At 39.0% G+C, this 22742-nt stretch overlaps 2 long non-coding RNA genes across 2 annotated transcripts; one reads left to right on the top strand and one right to left on the bottom strand.

Moving 5' to 3' along the window:
- Positions 1-6765: 6765 nt before the first annotated feature.
- On the top strand, positions 6766-17645 carry LOC116736022 (uncharacterized). The gene is made up of 2 exons (XR_004342479.1): positions 6766-9096; positions 15896-17645. It is a non-coding gene; the product is annotated as an uncharacterized LOC116736022 (long non-coding RNA).
- Positions 17149-21818, bottom strand: LOC116736021 (uncharacterized). The gene is made up of 2 exons (XR_004342478.1): positions 20208-21818; positions 17149-17380 (listed from the first exon to the last, which is right to left on the bottom strand). It is a non-coding gene; the product is annotated as an uncharacterized LOC116736021 (long non-coding RNA).
- Between the last annotated feature and the right edge of the window lie 924 nt (positions 21819-22742).

The raw sequence follows: 22742 nt of genomic DNA, 5'->3' as shown, positions 1-22742 counted from the left end.
CCTGTGTAGAGCCTCCTACTACCACTTCCTGTGGAAAAAAAACCCACCAGCGTCTTTGTAAATAAATGTGAAATACAAACAACTGGATAAACTGGTGAGGAAGACGAGTCCTCAGTACTGGCAGAGCGTAGGATCAGAATCAGACTCCTGAGAGTCCTGGATAATGACTCCTCCAAACAATGGATATCTATGAATGTCTTTTTATTGGTGTTTAAGGTGGCTCAGTCATCATCTTGATTTAGACCAAACAAAAAAACATGACCTTGACCCATAGATTCTTAGCCTGTTTGGTTAAACTCAGCTTCTGTTGAACCACATTTTAACATCAGTAAATGTAAGATTTATTTTTATTTTTACTGCTTAAAGAGATTGAATGACATATTTGCTGTGAAAATTTGCTCAGGGTGACCATCACCCGCTAAGCAGCACATTAAACAGGCAGATGAGTTATTCAGTGGTAGACTTCTACTGTATAATTAAGATGCTGATAACTGATTTAAAAAAAGGGAGTGGGGGTTTCAGGGTTATTCCAGTTATGTAAATCTAAGCAGTAATTTATGACTTCAAATTGAAATCTTTAATCTCTAGTTTATACTCTCTTAAATCAATCGACACCTCATTTGTGTCAAGATTATATTTGTGAAAACTATTTTCTTCATAAGAGGATTTTTTTTCCACTAAAGTTGGGACAGTAGGGATAAAAATGACAATATTTTAACAATATACCAGAACTATGTTTTTTAATTTTTGTGTAATAAGCTAAATACCACATTCCAGGAAAATAACCTCATGTCAGCCATGCTGGAGGTGGAGGTGTCATGGTCCAGTGCTGCTTTGCTGCATCAGGCTGTAGAAACTCACCATGACTGAAATAATCCACCATGACCATCTGTTAAAACTTGACAATGGCCTAAATCTAACCAGTGAATCCACCAAGAACATGCTGAGAATTAAGAAATATAAAGTCCTGGACTGAATCAAAAATCTTTATGCTGCGGAGTGAAACAGTGGCACTTAACCATTCAAACAACTCAAATCTAAAACTGAGGAATCGGGAAAATGTTCCACACTAATGTCAGACTGGTAGGTATCCATACATATATTGTTTTTGTCATATTTCTGGATGAATTGTGTCATTATACTCCGGAAATAATTGGTTTTCATACCTTTACGGACAACTGTAACGTCATCCTTTTCATCTGAATGTGAACATTTCAGTGTCTCGACATGAAGAAGATCCTCCGATTTTCTGTTTTTGTTTTCTGGGAACCCATCTGTTCACCAGGTTTCTCCCCCAGACAGACCCTGTTTTAACATCTGGCTGGCCTGAAGGTCAACGGACTGGTTTAGCTGGAAGTTTGCTCTGCTGCCTGGATGGATGCATGGGTGGTACAGATGAGTAGTTGTTTATGTCAGCAGAAAGAGCAAGAAGCCTCTGGGGACAGCAGGGGGCACCTCTATCAGACAGATCGAGGCCAGATGGGGGGAGTTCAAAGCGGAGGCTAAACACACAAGACAGTTTGGGATAGTGTGAGATAATGAACTGGTGTTGAGTGCTAGAAAGGAACAAATGAGAGGGTCAGCGATCAAAACGACAGGAGTCTGGACTGACAGAAAACCACACCAAGAAGGGGGCTGGAAAGGTGGTCTTGGTGGGTATTTTTAGCATGTTGCGTGGAAGAGGGCGGTATCTTCTCGAGGGGTTTTTCCAGAGGAGTATATTTAGGGATGGGATTTGTAAAAAGACAGAGGGAGAGCAGGAGAGATGTGCACTGTACACAAATGCCAGTCTGATGTAAGAGTCTGCAACAGGACCACACACATTCCCGTTTATTCCCAGCTCTGTCCGTCTCTGACATAGACCCTTTTTGACTCACTTCATCATGAACAAAGCTACAAATCCACCACCCTGACGTTCTTTTAAGAACTGTGGATGTGCTGTAAAGGTTGTTGTAAAATCCCAAAACACAACAGTATGTTTATGTGCATTCCTGTCCCAGCGTTAAAGAAGAGCAAAAGCTCAAAAACAGTTCGACAGCTTTTCAGCTCATCAACTTAACACCCAACATTCCAGACACCGCAGATCAGACAGCAATTTTCCAAACACCAGCGCCACTAATGTGGTGCAAAGCTGAAAAAGAGAGTGAGGGACAGCTGAAAAAGCAATGCTAATAATATTGAGAAAGAGGAGAAAAAGAGACAGCAATGTGGTCTTCATTCAGCTTGCTAAGGATAATAGCATGCAAGCAGGCTGGGGATAAGAGGCGAGCGAGTGGAGAGCGAGTGCAGAGCCGCAGTGACGCCATTGTGGTTCCACAGCACTTCCTGTCTACCGCCACACTGTTTGTGTGTCCTGTCACCACGGCAACTGCCTACACATAATACCAGAGAGGTAAGGGAGGAGGAGTAGCAAGAGAGAGACAGACAGAGAGAAAAATAAGGAAAGACCATTCATTCAAGTGGATTCATTTGGAGCCTCTTCACTGGCTCGTTTTAAGTTGGACAACGCTGAGTTGGTCTTTTCTTGAACATAATGACCCACTTCTTGATTGGTTTCCTGTAAAACAATCCGGCATGGATGAAGAATAGAAATGTTATGACCTAAAATGTCCCGGGACTGCATCAGGGTGGAGGGGTTAAAGGAAAAAAGAAAAGAAAGAAAGAAATGGGTGGAAAAAACCTAAGGCTTTAAATGCAGGGTGGAGAAGAGGATGATGAAAGGGATGAAGAAATGACAGGTGGATTAGGACAGCCATACAGCTAAGAGATTTCTGTCTGCCACCTGTAGCTACCATATGAAAACGACTGGAAATCCCCCAACCTAGATATAAACACGCAAACTTACCACGCACACAAGAAATAAGACAATGTCTTAAAGGAGCACAAGCTCCTTTAAGCCAAAGTTGGAGGTTTTTTCCGAAAAGCAACTCCTTGATTCATGAACACGAAAACAATTAAATGAAGCTGCTAAAATTGCTGCTTTTACAGGTATTTACTCACAGCTTTTCAGTGAGCCACTGCTACTTTGATAATGATAAGGGAGTTACAAAGATATGTATGAATCATTAGCTGTGACCACTGGATGTCAGAGCAATACATGTCATGAAAATGCATTTCAACGCTTTGGTACGCTGTAGAAAAGTCATGCACAAATGACCCAGCTGGATTCTGTTGTGGCTGCTTTGCTAATGAAACACATTTTACAATGCAAATATCTATTTAAAAAAACAAGCGTGTGCAGTAACAAAAGAGTTGTTAACCTTTAAGAAGAGAGGTAACAATCTATGCAGCAATGTGGGTTAATGCCAGGAGGGAGTAATTGCTTTTAGAATATTGATGCAGTTTTATTGCGTCTTTGTGAATCAAGACAAACAGGTTGCGTAGAGCGAACCATGGCGCTCTGTGAGTAAGTTGGATGTAGTAGAAAGTTACTCGAGGGTGGAGCAGGCGGTGCCGTCTTGTACAGGGGCGGTGAGACAGCCGTAAGGTGTGTGGTAGGAGCGACAGTTTGTTTAAGGTGGAGTTGGGATTACATCGGGGTGTCAAACTCTTAGCTGAAAAGTTGGAAATGGAAGGGCTACACGATGGTAGTGAGATCAGAAATGATTTATGGAGATGGTGGAGCAAACAAAAAGACAGAGGTAGAGGTTGCCGAGTAGGAGACATTAAGATTTTCAGTGGGAGTGAACATTCCTGACTTTAAGTAATATTCACATTTTGTAGGTGCCCAGCCTAACATGAATCTGATATGAATCTAATAGAAAGTCTATGGCAGGAGATAAAGATCAGGGTGATTTGCAGGACGGCTTCAAACCTCAAAGTCTCTAAGAAATAAGAATAGGACCAAGCACAAAGCTCGTCAAAGAAGGATTTGACTGCAATTTTACATTCAAGTTTTTAATCAAATTTACATAAAAAGTCTTTTTTTTTTTTCAAAACTGATGTCTATGTGCATAAGAAGATGTTGATGTTCATAAGAGCCCCATTGTCTGTGAGTCTGATATAATAAGAAAGCCTAGTACCTTTCGGATCAGCTGACACATCTAGCAGCACTTTCTTACCGCCAAAAGAATATCTTTCTCTGTCTTTGTTGCATAATTGAAACTGCATCACCATAACAACCAGATAAAAGTTGATATGTTATATCTCACAGACCAGTAGCCCAGAATAGAGTTATTTGGTGTGTGACTCACTCTTTAAAGCGTCAAGTTTGTTGAATATCCTCAAAGAAACTGCTCACATAGTAACAGAGATGCAACAATTCCCTTCTGTACAATACACCATGATATATGTACAAACCCAAATACACGATTTATGTCGGTAAATATTGAACGTACACAGAAGAGCACTGAAGAAATGAGCACAGACTGTACAATGGAGAGTATCTTTCGGTTTTCTTTGAAGTAGTTTGAATAAAGTGAACTTCTTCCCACATGACTAGACAAAATAACCCACAATCTTCACTACGGTTGCACAGCTTCCAGGAAACTTAGAGAGTTGGTGTTACGAACTAGAACACGCTAAGCTGATAATTGTAATCACTATCATAAAGATACAAGAGTTCAGGGGAAAGAAAAGTGAGGCAAAGTGCGCTCATTCAACAGTTTTTGTTTTTTTTAAACTTCTCTTTCCCTGCAGTAAAGAACATTATGCACTAGACTTTGGTCTAAAATAGTAGAAGAAAAAGCAATGGGTGGAAAAGCTGGAAGATGTGGCATTGATTACAGTTTCATACTAGCTTTTTTTTTGTCTCATATTTCAGCCAGACTGAAAGAACTGGTATTGGTCTGAACTGAAAGCAGTCTTGACAATTCTCATGATGAGCAGCGTCTCTGTTTCAGATCTGTTTCATCTCAGTCATTACAGTATTGGGCTTGCGTGTGGCGGTGCAAATTATCGTGTCTGTGCGGCGGAGGAAGAGGAGAGAGTGTGCACGGCACGCAACGTGGTTTTGATCTCTGGAGTCTTTTGGGTTTTTTGTTTTGTTTTGTTTTTTTTTTTATTTTGTGACAGTCACGTTATTTATGTGTGTATTATGATATTTATTTGTGCACTACCATGTTTAACTGAGTCACACAGAGACAGTTTATTTAGCATAAACAAGAAGCCCATATATGCAGCACAAACTTTAAAAGAGCCAAGAGATCAAGTGAAGAAAAAAAAACACTACTGTATATCAAACATAAGTTTACACATTCCACATGTATTCTTTGCTGACTAACAATCAAAAGTCAAAGCGCTCACTAAACTTTGACTGTTATGCAAAGCTGTAAATCCCCTCGATGAGGACAACTTAGAAACACAAGTCCACAAACAAAACATTATCCCATCAGAGCATAAGCGACGTGTCGCGGTCATGTGTTTTACTGGCATGGCTGTTTCACTAAGCTTTGAGTGTATGCGTTGCTTGGAGACGAGCATGCGTGTGGAATGTGTGACGCCAGCACTCTTGCTCAGGGGCGTGGTCATCAGCGAAGGACTTTGCCTCTCTCTCACACGGCCCAAGGCTCTTGGGGAAGAAAGGGAAGTTGTAAAATGTCTAATAGCCCCTCTCAGAAGCTTGTGCTGCTGTACCCCTGTGGAGATAGGTGTTGTGTGGTGTGTGTGCGTGTGGGGGTGCGCAAGTATTGGGGTGTGTGTGTGTGTGCGGGAAGAGGTGGGTGTTAATCGTTATTGACAGGTGCCGATCAGACCTTGCACAGACTCATGAACAGTCCTAATAACAATCGAAAGCTGCAACTACTGTAGATCCGATGCAGTTTTACCTCCAACTTCAATATTGATCTCAGAATTTATTCTGCTAATCTCGAAATAAAACAAAAATGCCCTGCCACTTTCTGCTTCTTAGGTTACCGCCATTCATTTCAGATTTCTTCCCTCCAAAAGAAAATTCTACTTGAAATATTATCACTGCTGCAGACATACTGTAGCTACATTACTCTAGTTTAATTGTTAGATGGTTCACAAAAATAAATGATACTGCTCTAGAAAATGCACATTACAAAATCTACACTTCTTCATCTTTCTATTAACAACAATCAAATTATGACACTAAATAATATCTGTGGGCCTAATTTGACCAATCAGCATTTGGTTGTCATGTTTGCTTTATAGTGATATAATGTTACAAACACAAATGACAATGTATATTCTTGGTATTTTATTTAATTCACCAATAAAGCAGTACATGTTTGTGACATAGGTTTTTTAATATTTCACCAAATCACTGTACAGCACATTGTACTTTAATATGCCCAAATAAAATCCAAAGTTCAGGTGACAGAATCGGTAAACAGGACAATTGTGCTCTCTAAAATCTGGCATTTATATAAGACTATCAAGAGCAAAATCTCTTCTTGAAATAAAACAAGTTTGCCACAAATCTGATATGGGAAACAGAAAACATGTTGCTCTACTCTTGTGAAACCAGAATTAAACTTGTTGGAATGTATGCAAAACACTATGTGTTGTGGAAATATAACACTGCACATCATCCTAAATCAGTGTTTCTTAATAATTTTCTGCCATGCCCCCCCAACAGAATTGAAATACTGTTGCGAATCTGTTCATATTTAATAATTTATCTGTACAAACTATTGGCTCCGGCATTGTATGACATAAACAAAATCGCTGTTTTATTGTTCTAAGTCTCAAAATAATTTCCAAAGTCAGTTTAACTAGCGAATCTGTAACATTTAATCAAGACTACTCAGTTTGAAGTTAAAAAAGTGCAAGTGATTAACTGGGAAGTGCATTTTTAGACTACAGTAAAACTTTTTAGAATTGTAAGCATTGATTACCTGTCAGCTTCTTCAATTTAGTTTTCCACAAGGTATATACTTTTTAACATTTACTGTGGAAAAAATTGCAGCAATATTGCTTATATTTCATCTTGTCAGATGAGAAGAGATGAAAAGTGCATAACATTTTGCATTAACAATCAAAAGATAGGTTTAGTCTATTTCCTGGCCTTTTTCTGCGAGCAACAGTTACTTGCTTATGATGGAGTATAAGGGCCGGGCTCTGAGTTTCTGATTTATGTTTTAAATATGAGTAAAGTTGGACGAGAATAAAGTCGTAATTTTATTACTTTTCACCATACTGCGCTAAATTGCGGAATACTGATCTTGTAAGGTTATATAGTTGGTATTGGTTTAACAAATGACTAAGTACTAAATGTTTTAGCACATCAGAAGCTAATTTTCAGTCCCGGGACTTTGAAACGATTGTTTAAACAACTTTTTGTTTAATAGAAAGAACCAGACTTGCTGAGCAGGTCACGCTGCATATCACTCTATCAAAGCTTTTTAATTTAACGACTTTCTTCCGGCAATATTGCGTCTTTACTCTGCCAATATTTAAACTATTCTGCTAATACGACTTGGTTCTCGTAGTTTTATGACTGTATTCTTCTATTTGAAAATAAAAATCTCTTAGCTTGGCCGTAATACTCTGTCATACTTGCTTTACTGACCTCTGCTGCCGTTTTTTTTTTTTCACTGTCAAACCTCTCCATCTTTCCTCTATGTCGGTATTTCAAAACATCTGCGCTTGTATCCTACGCTCTGTTTTTTGTTTGTTTTGTTTTTTTTCAGCCTGTTGATTAGTTTGAACACTGCTGTCACCTAGTGACCGGAGGCTTGTTCATCAGTTAAGCATGAATAAAAACAATTATAAAGTCCTGCTTCTCGCGCCCCCCCTGACACTTCTCCACGCCCCCCAAGGGGGCGCGCCTCACTAGTTGAGAAGTACTGCCCTAAATACACCATCCCCACTGTGGTGGCAGCATCATGCTGTGGGGATGCTTCTTCGCAGGCACAGAGAAGTGGGTCTGAGTTGAGAAAAAGACAGATGGCGCTAAACACAGAAATACAAATATTTTTTAGAGCCTGCAAAGGTTTCCCATCCAACTGGACATTGACCTCAAACATAAAGTGGAATAATTTAGATTTAAGCACATCTGTATTAAATTGGCCCAGTCAAAGCACACCCTGTTTGGCTCCCAAATTATACTGAACTGTCTAGCTTAGACAGCTCTTGAAAATTGCTGTTTATAATAATCCTTTTCTATAGCTGAGCAACAGCTGTAGAAAAAAAGTTCGAGAGGTATTAATATTTTTGCATGTCACTGTTATTGATATCAACTTCTGCAGAGCTGCACAATTAATCAAACTGAAATCATCATTGCCATTTCAATGGGATAAGTTTCACATTCACAAAGAACTGTTTGGATGCAATATTTACAGGACCATAATATTTTAAAAAGTCATGCTTTAAAACTTTGCAGGCAAGTTGACCAACTGGGTGACGTTTCAGTTTTTGTTGCTTAACTGATATAGATCTTATTGTTTAAGATGCTGGTTGGAGGATTGTGATGATGTGGGAAGATTGTTGTGATTGTGATGATGGAGGAAAATTTTGATTTACGTCAGTCCTTATACGATAATTTCAATGTTCACCAATATTATACAGATTTTTCTAAACATTGTGCAATCCTTTCTTTCGGGCTCATTTGTCTCACTTTTAAGTGTATTTAAACGTGTTCAACAATAACTTTAAGTAATAAAACAATACAAATCAAACAATAAAAACGGTATCCAAGCTACAACTTTCAACCAACACCCCAAACACGGCAGCGAATCCATCTGTATTTCTGTCCCATGCACATTTATTCCTGCGCTCTTCCTGTCCGCTGTTGACTCAAACAGACTCTCCTCATTTATTAGCAGCAGTGCGCCAATTAATTCCCAGCCCCCTTTCCTGTGTTCCAGCAGCAGCCTGGGCCGTACACAGAACAACTGGAGAGGAGAGGCACGAGAGGGAAAGGGAGGGTGCCTTCTCTGACGTCATGAGTGAAGAGAGGTAGGAATTCCCTTCATATGAACCGCCCACTCGGTTACTCTGCACACCCTGTCTGGCTCCCAGACACACTCGCATTCACACACGCTCCTGTCTGCGCAACCAGAGGAGGAACGGGTCGACAAGAAGACAAAAAGAGTGACAGGCGCGAGACTTGTGAAGTTCGACTTTACAGGGTGACGTTGGAGACAAATGAACTTGGGGGCAGAGAGCAGGAATAAAAAACTGTTATTTCAGGTGGGTGCAGCATCATGTCTGCCTCTTCTTTGAGGATTTCTTGTGGGTTTTTTCTGTTTTTTTTTTCTTTTTTACCGTTTTACGACTTTATTACTCTGGAAAGAATATAATTTTGACTTTTTTCCCTCTTGAACCACTGGTCTTTGACAGGGACACACTTTACAGAAGCTTCTGCAGCCTGTTGATTGGGACAAAGCGTGTGTAAAGTCTTCCTGCTGTTTGAATGTACTGTGATATTAGCACTGGAATATTGCCCTGTTGTGTGGTTTGACTCTATGGAGCGGCTTCCATTACAAAGGTCAGATGTAAATACTTCCTTTGAATAGGATGGCTGACTTTCTGCATGGCTGCCTGTGTTTGCAGTTGATTTAAGAGTCCACTACCCATCTGAGTGATTGACTGCTTAATTGTTTAGCTTCTACCCGTTTGTTTGTCTGCCTTCCCTTTCCGTCTGTCTTTATCTGCCTGTGTGCCTGTTTTTTTGTCAAGTCCGCGTACGCTCTCTCGGCTGAGTTTTTTACTGGCAGCACAGAGTGCGAACAGAGGTCATAAAAAGTTCTCAAAAAGCAGCAGACGGGGCGTCATGGCAGTGCCGAAGCAGGGCCGGAGCTGCCTCAAACATTCCTCTCATTGTTCAGAGGGCTTGTAAGTGTGTGAGCTCCGAAACCTCCATGAAAGGAAGGGAATCCAGCCACTACTGTAGCTGACAAGGTTTCATTCAGCTGCACTTCAGGGTTGTCTGTCTCTGTTTTCCTGTCCGCCGTCCTGTCTGGTTCCCCTCTTGGGGGTAGTGACATAAACTAAATTGGGTTGTGGACGAAACGAAAAAGAGCTGAAGGAAGTTCACATGAGGCTGACGCAGCAAGGACAGATGAGATAAGTGTGAAGATAAAGCGCATTTAGTAAGAACGGTTATTCTGTTTTTCATGTGCCTGATTGTGGCTTGTGATAACAGGGAAGAGAAGGGGAAAAGAGGAGTTCTAAGTAAAACGCTAAATGAATGACTGAATGTTTGGATGGAAGGTCAGAGCAATAATGGAGGAGAAAATGAAGATCCAGTCAAGCTTTGGTGAGGTTGTTGGGTGGGTGAGTGGGTGTGCCGGCGGCAATATGTATGGCTGGGCCCTGGCTCAGGAAACATTGGCGTAGTGGAATAAAAGTGTATGTGTGCCGTTTCTGTGGCCATTCGTGCATGTGCGGTTCAGTGGCAGCAGGGCAGCTGTGCACTAAGTACAGGGCTGGTGGTGGTGAGGGTGTTTGGCTACGTACCAGGCTGAGGATAGGGTTACAAGCACAGGGCTACAGGGAGTGGACCATGAGTTTGGGCTGGGTTCTTCACTCAGAAACAACAACATTTTAAAGCTTTTCTTGAAAAAAAAAAAAAACGACTAATGTCCCACATATGGTACATTCTTCCACTGAGTCGAGGCCAGGCGGTGATTGTTTGTCTTTGATTCCTGAAAACTGCAAAAGATCAGGCCCGCTGTGGAGCCACATCCCTTGTTCGAATGTCGTTGAATGTCATGGCCTTTGAAGTAATTACACCCTGACACGCAACATGAAACAAAATCAGAACCTCGGCCACATGCACACGCAATACCAATGTCTGATGATTGAGCTAGGGTGTGGTGCTGAGTAAGGTGTGTAAGTACAAAGATTGAAGGATGTGCCTGGCAGCTTCCAAGCACTTTTACTGCAAATGTCTTGTTGTTAAAATATCTTAAAATATCTTGAGCAGAGGCCTTGCTTCAGGGTTTACTGTCAAACCGAAAGGATGTAAAGACTCATTTTGGTAATTTTTTTGGCTTTTGTCATTCTGAACAGGTTGAGCATGTAAAAGCTTAATGCATCTGACAGCAGTTATAAAAAGCAAACATTGCTTATTTGCTCTTCAGAAAAGGAGTTTTGGCGTTAAGTTCTCAGCTCAAACCCTAATTTGAATCTTTATTCAAAAAGTATAGCGGAGGGCCGATCATTTTGACCCTTCACCAATAAATATGTACTTTTGTAGATTTTGTTTTTGGGTATAAAATAAAGCCATCCACTGTATGTAGCCAGGAATAATTAGTATTGGCAACCTCTCCTTTTCATACCACTGTGCAATTCATACTCCCATGCCAGGAATTGTTGTCTTAAGACTCCAGTAAATTAAATCTACCAGGTCATTTATTGCTTTTTAGCTTTTGTTTTATAGATACAAACAAAAGTATCTATAAATTTGTCATTTTTCACATGAGACATTGACAAGAATAATCATCTGAGCAAAATAAATGGAAATAGAATGTATAAAGTAAGTTTTCCAAAGAACAATATACAAGCAAATTAAATTATATGTAAAATTTGAGCACTTCAATGATTATTTATTCCTGAGAGTCCTGAGATACTTAATTGCACAGAAAAACAATAAAATGATACGTAATTGTTTGAGTTTATTATGATGGTTTGCTTAAGAATAGAAAATAGAAATGTGAAGAGATAAAATTGCAACAAAATGGGGTAGCAGTGATCGACCTAGGTGAATTTTGAAAATGGAGGCGAGGATCATTTGTGCGTTGCAGTGGCTTATGTTTCAAGTAGATCTAGCTATTAAGCGAGAAGTGTTTTACGTTTTACGGTGAAGGCCATGTCAGATTTGTATGCATTTGCACTTTTACTCGTTTATGAGACTGAAATCCCAGTTCAAGCACATACAATGTTTGCCCAGCAGCCCCATTGACATAATCCTGTTTGTTTGCTGATAGTGAGCATATTGTGCTCGAAGAGGTAGATTCGGCCTGCGAGCCATAGAAGGGAGGGTTGATACGTGTTGAAACAACAAGAGGTCGAGATCCAGCTGTCTCAACAGAGGCTTTTCCACTTAACCATGCGGCCTTGTGTAAACGGCAATGTCAAATCTGGACTTGTGCTGAAGGGAACACGGCCAACGGCCACGTCCGCACTTGGACCTCCATATATCCTGTGTATAGAGAGCAGAACACACACATAATGTAAACTACACACCCTAAACTGTAAAAGATTCTATAAACAAGGCAATAGTTCATGAAAACTGCAAAAACACCTTTGACTTTACTAGAGTGCATCTGTTGGAAATCATCTCTTGGTGATGCAAGTTTTCCTACTCGACACCTACATCAAGATGCAACACGTTGACACATTTATGCAACCCACGTGCCAGTGCCGTATGATTATTTCTAACCACAATAAACATCCAATTACAAAAGAGGCAGAAGAATAGTATCCCAGGAGGAAAAAAGAAGTGAGCTCTGTTGAGATTCTCCAAGCCAGTGCTTGAGGTGATGTGTTGGACAGCGCTTGTCAACCCAATAACGGCGTCATTACAGGGGGAAAGGGAAGGAATGAGCTCATAGACATTAATGGCTGCGGGTTCGATGGGGGAGCAAGAAGAGGGGGGAAAAAAACGATGGAAAAGATGAAAAGGCAGAGAAAATAACAGCGCGAGTCGAGCAACTGCTAGATGAAAGGAGGGAGGGATGGCAGGGTTTTAGGTTGATCATGGAGAGGAGTTAAAGGGGAGTTAGCAGGCAGCCTTTGAAGGGTGCTGGGACCTGAGGTGACCTTGGTTGTTTTTTTATTGTGACCAGGTGGAGCTACTTTGGCACGGGATGGAAAGTATGTAAAATGCTCAGAGCGACAAATCCAATTTAATTTTCTAAATCGAATACAACCAATGATACTTCCTTAGTCATACTCAGGCCTTCTGCATTGGTTTTTGTATTTTCCTTGCAAAAATAAAAGAATAATAATAAATCATTCTAAGGTATTGCAAAAAATCCCCAGAAAATCAGTGTTGTGAGCTAGAATGACTTAATTTTACGCGTAAATTTGACTGCAAACTTGAAAACAAAGGAACATTACCCTTGCAGTACTGGAAAGCATTGGCCAGTAGATTATATTTTTAGAGGAAGTTGTGTACTATTCTCTTTGAAAATGTTACAGATCAGTGATGATGATTGCAGGGCCCAAAGCTTCCCGTGTTTTTGGAACAGTGCTCCAGCAGACTGGCTGCTTGAAACTTATTTAGAGTCCGGAGTTCCCCAAACGTGTCCCAATGACTCACAGCTTGCAGACGGTGGATTATTAATGCGGCTAAAATAAAAATAACTTCAAGAACACGGCAAATTAGGGAACTCGGGATATGACACTGGTATTCTTGAGATGAGTACTTTTTTAAAAGGACTATCACAAAACATAGTCCTTATGTTTTGAACTTGTGTTCTTTTAGAAACTTGTGTTTTGGTAACACGGAAGCAGAGAAAACTCAACCTGTGTCATAGTTTTCCACCCAAGGATTTTTAGATAAAAGAGGATGAACAGAAAAGGGAAGATGTCTTTATAGGGCGTGCCACTTCCTTCTTAACGAACTCTCCATTCTGTCATTGATAAGTTATTTTTATAAGAGATCAAGGGAACCTGACGAGAGCCATGTATGAATACATAGCACGTACGAATAGTTCAGTCTTCTAACCTCATATTTCACTGAGACGTATAAAAGAGAGGACTTGCGTGAGAGGGTAACAGGGGAGACAATGCATCAAGGGTATAAATGACACAGGAGTTCTATTTTGGTGTTTATTATTCATATGTTTGCCTGCTCTGATGAGCTCCTTTTCGACTCACCTAGACGTCTCTGCTGGCCAGGGGAATTCCTGGCAGAGTGATTTTTGAGACTACAGGACTGAATCACATTGCCAGGGATTTCCAATGGCTGACACGAAGAAAAGCAGCACCCTTCTCACGAACGCATCCCCCCTCTCCACACACAGACACTTAAAATTACTACCTCATTCATGGACACACCCATGCTTTTCATTTGCATGCTCACACACAAACACACCCGTCACCAGCAAATGCTGGTTTTCAAGCCTCGCTGTGCGGCTGCAGGACTTAACTCACATGTGAACAGTGAGTTCCTGCCATGTTCACAGTGGTTAAGTTCTGCCGCCACAGGGCTGCAGCCTGCAGGTGGGAGAGTAAAGGTCAGGGAGGGGCAACAAGTGCTACAAAAGAGCATCACACTTCTAACAACACCACTGGATTGGATGCAGAATGCCAACAACATAATAAGCAGCTAGTAAAAACAAATGAGTTAGTTCAGAACTTCACCAGCAGTGAATTTTAGTAGATTGTAGTAACCATATGTGCATTTAGTTCTTAGTGATTATCGTCTCTAAAAAGAGCCAACCCAAGGTTGTACGGCTCCTTTAGCTGATTTTTTTTATTTGAAGGTGCACTATGGCAAGCTTGATCAATTTTGCTTTCTTCGTGCAATGATTTACAAGTAAATGACTGACCAAACATCAAAATCAATTGGCTATAAGAGAGAATGTGTTTTGCTTCACAGTCCCTGTAAATAATCTATTAAAAGAATAGAATTTGCAGTTTATTTCTCTAAACTTTTTTTAAATATTTAATTTCAGCTTCATAAAGCTTTCCTGGGTCCAGAAAATAAGCTGAGGAGTGAAATTATATATATTTTATAACATTAACGTAGAGAGGCTGCTACCACTTTTCTAAACATCCTATAAAATGTAGCACGTGATGGTGGGCACCAAAGTGCATTTCACAAACATACATATAGTGTAAAATATTAAATAACACACACCAAATCAGACACTTGCAGCTCAGTCTAAAATTATTCATATCCCTGGCAGATTTAGGGTTAAGGTAATCACTTCACTATTTACATTTTATCATCATGTTTCTTTTGATCTGAAGAAATTTTGGAGCAGCCTCAAAGTCCTGACTTGAATCTGATTGAGTATCTGATGATGGCTATGCTGGCTTCCAACCTCAAAGACTCTAATCTCATTATCAGAGACTGCTAACTTGTTCCTCAATAATTAAAACCACATTCAACTCACAGGTTTCCTTTTATGGAGCAGCTTACCAGAAACATGTCGAGCCAACGTATTACGACTTAAGATTAAAAAAAATTGTTCTGAAAGATGATTCTCATTGCGTTTCTTCAGAGGTCACTGTGTCTTTTGTTTAGCTCATTGTGCATTATTTATTTGTTTTACATAGCTCTCATTTGTGTGGCCGTCGTCTCGGCCAGGTCTGCATCGTAGGAAGAGATTTCTGATCTCAAAGGAACTTTCTGGTTGAGTGAAGGTACAGTGATCAGCAGAGGAACCAAGTTTCAGAAGCCACATTACGATTGTTACTCACATCTGTTAATGAAGTGTTATGGTGCGCATTTGTTTCCACAGCTCAGAAATCAGCAGCAGAAAAATAATAATAATAATAATAGGATCTAAATTGGGACTCTGCTAACATAACCTTTAAGCTATGAAAGTGTCTTTTATTACATGTTGGTGTAAACAAAGTCAGGAGAGAACATTGTCTTTTACAGCCATCACTTTAAAAACAAGACAATTTTCCTAATTAGTTATATAATTGATGCAAAACAACAACATATTTCTTAGGAGTTTATGGATGAATTTACAGACGTCACTAAGTAAAGTCACCTAGCATATTAGAGTTAATACAAAAGTGAAGATTTTCAGTTTTGCAGTGAGGTTTTATTGAGAGGTTTAAAGCAGAAAATATCTTACCTGAAGTGTACTGTTGTTGGAGTCTTCATATAGCAGTGAACACACAGAATAGTTGTTCATGACGCTAACAGCTACCCCAAGAGGGGTCAAGACCAGACTGGACTTTTAGCATCAACGACAAAATAAAAAAAATAAAAAAAACATTGTTGCAGTTTATGCAAATACTATTTTATGAACCTTTTCATTTCAGTCGCATCTGCATTGGATGTTTTTTTTTTTTACAGGAGAAACGAAAGTCAGGGCGGTGCGCCACCAGTGGTCTTCCTGTGTGAAACACATAGTGAGAACGGAACATGTAAAGTGTTTCCAGTCAGAGTAAAGATCCGATACTTCCCGAGATCCTGAGTGGTGCAAAGCCTCTTATCTTGATTTCTATTTTATAGGAAATAACCAAGATATCCAATGCAATCATCACAACCAATTAAGGACTCTTAAAATAGTGACCCAGTAAACCGATATGCAGGGGGTTTTTTTATTTTAAAATTGTCCTAAAGTGTTAGATGTTTGCTTTTGGTCTTAGAACCTCTCGGATTATCTAGATTAATATGAAATAAAGAAAGCAAGAGAATACCACGGTTAAGATGATAACAGCTTATAATGTTCCAACTACCAGCTCAGTCAAAACCCTTTGACCTATTTTGTTTTCACTCTATTTCTGTAAAAAATTCAAAACTATTTGACTTTAAATATAAGAAAATGCTTAAAATTTGATTAATGTTTCTAAGCTAAATTTAAACCATGACAAAGAAAGATTGCATCAATACAACCATATTTTCATCTTTTATAAAAACTCTGTATATAAACATATTTACAAGGAAGACAAAAACATGTATTTTTTATTTTGCCTTTTATATATTTATATTTTAAATGTCTTCACTGAGAGTATAGCGGGAAAAATGACAAGTTCCTTTTGTGTGTGTGTGTGTGTGTGCGGGGGTGGGCATGTGTGTGTGTATGGGGGGCTGGGGGCGTGGGTGTGTGCACAAACTTGGCGAATAAAGCTGATTCTAAATCTGATTTCTTTAAAAATATTATGACATCAAAGAAATGGTTTTCTCAGATTGACTATAACTTTCCGAACTCAGTCTCACACCTCGTTATTTCAAAATCAACCCCATGTGTTCAGGGCTGACAGTTAGTGTTTGATGGAGTGCATGTGTTCACAGATGACTCACTGTACAGTATTGTCAGAAGATGACATATCATAAAGGAGAGGGAAAGTCAGTGAAGAAAAAGAGTTTACAATCTATAAATTTCCAGTAAAAAGCTGTAATCTGTTGAATTTGCTGAAACTGAGCAGCATCGGAGTGTCTGTGTCTACTAAATGTCAGTTGTCTCATTAAGAGTAAATCTGTTGCCGCCCCTGTAGGGAGAGCTGAGTGTCACCTTATGTCATAATTTCTATCGCTGGGCTGACTGAGTCACTTTGGGCAAGTGTGTGTTTCTTTGACTCTGTTTGTGTTCACATTTTCCCTATGCTTCCACCTGTTAGGTTTTTTTTTCTTTTTTTTTTCAAAAGAGCATCACTGCCTGTTGGTCTGATGCTGTGGGATTGTGTCTGTCTCTGTGTGTGAAAAATTACCTCCGTCGTCGCTTCTCCTCACCACCCGCTGGGTCGGTCTCCTGTGCCTGCTGTGCTGATAATCAGTGTGTGACGTCGGCTGGCTCAGTTCAGCAGGAACAGGGGACTGTTCTCATTTCCACACACACTTAAACATAAACAGAATCACACATAAGCATTATCTTCTCTTATTATGTGGAAACACATTTCTGTTGCTGTGATTTAGTCTTTAAATTTTATTTAATGACTGCTAACTGTTTTACATAAATCTGTATCTATTTTGTGTGTTACTGGTGTAATGACTGTAAATAAATGATCAGAAGTGCAAAATGTTTAATAATGTTTTTTGTTTTCTGTATTGAATAAATGTTCCTTCATAAATATTAAAGTTGATTAAAACTACATTTACTTGAGTCATCACTGTGTGTCTTCTCTTCTTGTTATTCTCTAACTCACTTCATGATAAATCTAACCAATGCATTATTCACTATTTCCCTCCATTATGTCTCTGACTTCTTTTATGAGGTCAGCCAGAGGAAATCAAAACATGCTGCAGACACCTGACAGTCTGTGGTTAAAAGCTGCACCTGGTGAATGTTGGGTGGCATTTAAAAAACAAAAAACACTGTCTAAATCCTAAAGAGGTCGTTGCACACATTTAACCTTTCACTTTCTGGGAGATCTGCACAATCTCGCACACCTTCTTTCACATCAGTGAAGACAGTGGGCATTGCTAGGCCTGTTTTACTTGCGCACGTGCCCAAGGTTATGTCTTCTGTGGCACAGTCAAATCTCCTGGTCAAATCTTTAAAAAAAAAAAAAAAACTGCAGCCGTTAAACAACAAAAGCTGGCTGCTTGCGAGAAAAATATCATGGGGTAAAGCAGGAAAAAATTATGTGTAGGTATGATCACATATTACAAAACCACTTATACTGAAGATCATGAAATCAGTACAAATGTGTTGAGAAGAATAAACTACATGCCACTTGCCCAGCAAATCAGACAAACCAGACATCTCTGAAGAGCACAATAATCTAACTTTCTTAACAATAATCCATGTAATTATATGTATTTGTACTGGAAAATGTTTGTTTTGGCTTGATTTCTCAACTTCTAGACATGCAGGTGGCAGCAATAAAATGTCCTAAGTAAAATATTTTATTGGTTCCATTTGAATTACAGTAAGTCAGTAGCTTTAAACCCAGATGCAGTTTGAAAAAAAAGTTGTTGCAGCTGTTGTCTTTCCTGGTCTTGGAAAAAAAAAAAAAAACATTCTAAATCCAGTCCATCAAGGCCAAAGGCAAGACCAAAACAAACAAAATGTGGCTCAAATATTGTGCTCCGGTACCACCTTATGTTTAGTAAAAACCCCTTGTGCATGACTCAAATCCAGACGCAGATTTCAAAGTAAGAGCATCAAAAAAAATAGCAGTGACAAAGAAATGTAATGATGATGCAGATTGGAATTAATAAGAGAAGAAAAGGTTATCAGGCATTAAAAATAATGGTAGTCAATTTGAAACATCTGATGGAACAAGGAAAGACAAACGCAGTCAAAACAAGAGAAAAGAAAACTATTACTGTGTGGGGGGGGGTTTAAAATTTGAGCCCTATTTTTAAAGCACTCTTCTAGTAATGTTTTTTTTTAACAGTATTTAAGAAGTGCATTTGTAGAACTGTGTAGACTAAAATAAAAGAATAGCTTCTTTACCTTATGTTGGATTAAATAAAACTTTATGCGCATCTTAAATGTGTATAATTTATGGTTATTAATTCAACTGAATCCATGATATCTAAAGCTATGGTTATTTAGGAAAAATGAACTAGGCGAAATGTACAATTTTGCCAATAAAAATCTGCCACACTACAAAGTTGATTATTCATTTACAATAAAATATATTTAAAATAAAAATGCACCAGAATTATACAAATAAGGAAATGATTTCATAAGTGGCGTATTCTTGTTTTTATAACAAATAATTGGTTTAATATAAAGAAGTCATTCAGCTTAATTCTTTGACTTTCTTATTCATATATTAATGCAGATAGGTTAGTATGCAGGTAAAGGTTCAAGAAGTGTACATATAAATCCGTAATTATTCATATATATATACAGTACAGACCAAAAGTTTGGACACACCTTTTAATTCAATGAGTTTCCTTTATTTTCATGACTATTGACATTGTAGATTCACACTGAAGGCATCAAAACTATGTATAACACATGTGGAAATATGCACTAAACAAAAAAGTGTAAAACAACTGAAAATACAGCTCATATTTTAGTTTCTTCAAAGTAGCAACCTTGTGCTGTGATTACTGCTTTGCACACACTCTGCATTTTCTTGAGGAGCTTCAAGAGGTAGTCACCTGAAATGGTTTTCACTTCATAGGTGCCCTGTCAGGTTAATAAGTGGGATTTCTTGCCTTATAAATAGTCATGAAAATAAAGAAAACCCATTGAATTAGAAGGTGTGTCCAAACTTTTGGTCTGTACTGTATATATTAATACAGTCAGATGGACTATTTTAATTTAATGAAATTTGACCTTCTTCTGACAAATTAGCCTCATTGGATTGCATATATTTTCTAGGCGATAGATAGATAGATAGATAGATAGATAGATAGATAGATAGATAGATAGATAGATAGATAGATAGATAGATAGATAGATAGATAGATAGATAGATAGATAGATAGATAGATAGATAGATAGATTGCACTCAGAAATATTGCTTAAAAATTTAGCAAAATAAAACAAAAACTAACTAATCATCTTTTCGTAGTAATGACTTCTTATTAGCAACAGACAACATTATTAAGTAAACGTAAGCTGTAATAATATGACGTGCTGTCCTAGAAAAGGCTTAACCTCAACCATCTCTAGATTTTTGCGGGAACTTTTCATCACATACGCAACCGCACATGACAACGGACTTATGTAGGTCTTTAAACTGTTACAGGTTTGTTTTACCGTCCTTAGAGATGTCATCCGGATGTTTATCGTTGCCGAGTTGCCACAGCAACAGATACACGGGTCCGTCATCGAGCCTCTGACGTACAGGGACGACGGTTCAACGGGCAAGTTCCTGTTTCTGAGAAAGCAGCGAGAGTAGCGGAGCCGCGGTGGAGAGCCTCCTCCCCTTCTCGCTGTCTCACCGCGGCGCCCTCCTCCTCTTTTAAGCCCATTTCTCTCTCCATTTATCACAGCCTTCTATAGGTTTATTGCTCCATTGTTCACCCCCACCCACTTCTATATTACAGTGTTTATCTTTCCGCGGCAGCCCTCCGGCCCCACCCCGTTCCGTAAATCCTGTGCCTGTCACACCCACGCACTCGCGCTCCCTCACCTGCCGCTACCTCTGCGGGGTGACCAATAGGAGGCCGACGCGGGAGTCACTATGGGAACAAAACAGGTCAACAAAGGGCGGGGAATAAGGAGACAAAAAAAACGATGCAATGAGGTAAACCTATCAGCATTTGAGGTAAAGCTCAGACGGAAACGTAGACACATTCATCATTTGTATTACTATTTTAATGTTTTCAGTCAAGTAAAATAAGAACCATTTTTCTTCACCGAGAAACTTTTGTTGAGGTTAATTATACAAATAGCTCATAAAGCCTTAGACATGTTGAGACATAATCTCCTCACATGTTTTTAGTTTAGTTCACTATGAGACATGAATGAGAACAAGTCAAAACATTGTAGTTTCAAAACAAAACTGTATTGTGTGACATATAGTCAATAAAGTTGTGTAGCATAAAGAGGCTACTGCTATTCTCACAACATTGAAGAAAGTGACTCACCTTATACTTTGCAGGTTACGCAGCCTGAAAGGCAAAACCTAGGTCACCACAAAGGTGACTGTTAACCTGACTGAACATGAACCACATTAATAAATACACATATTAACATGATTATTGGCTTTGTTTCTCAAAGACAAATCTGAAATGTGTGGGGTGTATTTGTACTAACACCATGTGTCTTTTTCACTGCTTTAGGTCTTTTGAGATAAATGATTCTACCAGTTTTGTGCATGTTTAAGTTTTTGTCAATTCTTCTGTGCAGAAAAGCACAGATTAGATGAAAGGTTCCTGGGATGGTATTATGAATATTGGATGGTTTTGGTTTGGCTTTAATGAACGTAGTGTAATTAAAGAATAAACAAAGTTATATACAAATAAAATAGATTTAAAACAAAAGAAGAACGGGAGTAAAGTTCAATATACATTTACACATTCAAAGGAGTGGGTAGAAGTACGAACTTATTTTTAACCCCTCTTACATTTGTATCATCATCCGATAAATTACTTTTCATGTTAACTTAGTTTTAACAGTATTATTATAGTATTATTATTATTTTCTATATCATGTCTATAACTAGTAAAGTGTATTCATAATTGCATGCCCATATAAGCAAGCATTATTTTTAACTTGTTAGAAAATTATTTCTAAATGAATATACAATACAGTAATATTTGACAACTTCATTAAATAGTAATAACATTGATAATAGCAGTAACAACAGAAGTTATGTCTTATATTGATCTGCAGATATATATATATATATATATATATATATATATATATATATATATATATATATATATATATATATATATATATATATCACAGACCTATCTACTGTGTATTTTGATTCTCTTTCCTCCACTCTTGCTGATCTGCCCCACCCTGCAGCTGTGCAGTAGGTCAGCATTCTCCTTCCCTGTCTGGCTCCTTGGTTCTCACCATAAAAAAGCTGCCAATCTGGCTGCAAGAAGACATAATTGCCATTATGACTGCTGCAGCCCTGCACATCACATAGTGTACTGATTGTTCCACGGCGGAGGGGAGAAGAGGGGGGACACTGTCTCCACTGTGCAGGCGCCACACAATATTATCATAGCGTGACTACAGCTCATCCACACACAAACACGTGCAGGGTCTCGACTCCACTGTTTTCAGCCCACTCTGGCTGTCTGTAATCTCCCAGTTAAGCACAAGGCAAACATGTTTCTATAGAGCTAAAATCCATACAACAATGCCTTTGAAAATCACAAAAAAATTCTTTTCAACTGTCAAAGCCCTGAGCAAACACACCAATTGCACAGCGTCACCGCCAATAGGAAAAGATAGAAACAGTGGATGGAAAAGCAGTTTGCACCAGTGCAGGAACGCCCAGCTCATATATGTGTCTGAGCACATGGAGAAAAGGTTTTTGGGAAAGCTGACCTTATCCCGGCTCCAGTTCCACTCCTCCATCTCCGTTTCCAAATAAAAAAAAAAGGTCAACATAACCGCTTAAAAACAGAGGCTTAACGCTGGCCTCCTCAAGGAAAAAGCAGCTCACGCTTCAGTGGACATATTATAGACACACTTGAACCAGAAAGCCACTCTGCATTTCCATTCCAAGGAGTTGGAAATATAAGTGAACTGTGAACATAACAGTGACTCAGTGCAAAGGATATGAGCGCGCTGATTAGCCACAGGAAATATCCGTTGCCATTG

Source organism: Xiphophorus hellerii, chromosome 16 (assembly GCF_003331165.1).
Source record: "Xiphophorus hellerii strain 12219 chromosome 16, Xiphophorus_hellerii-4.1, whole genome shotgun sequence".
In the NCBI taxonomy this organism is placed as follows: Eukaryota; Metazoa; Chordata; class Actinopteri; order Cyprinodontiformes; family Poeciliidae; genus Xiphophorus; species Xiphophorus hellerii.
This window is presented reverse-complemented; position numbering and strand designations above follow the sequence as displayed.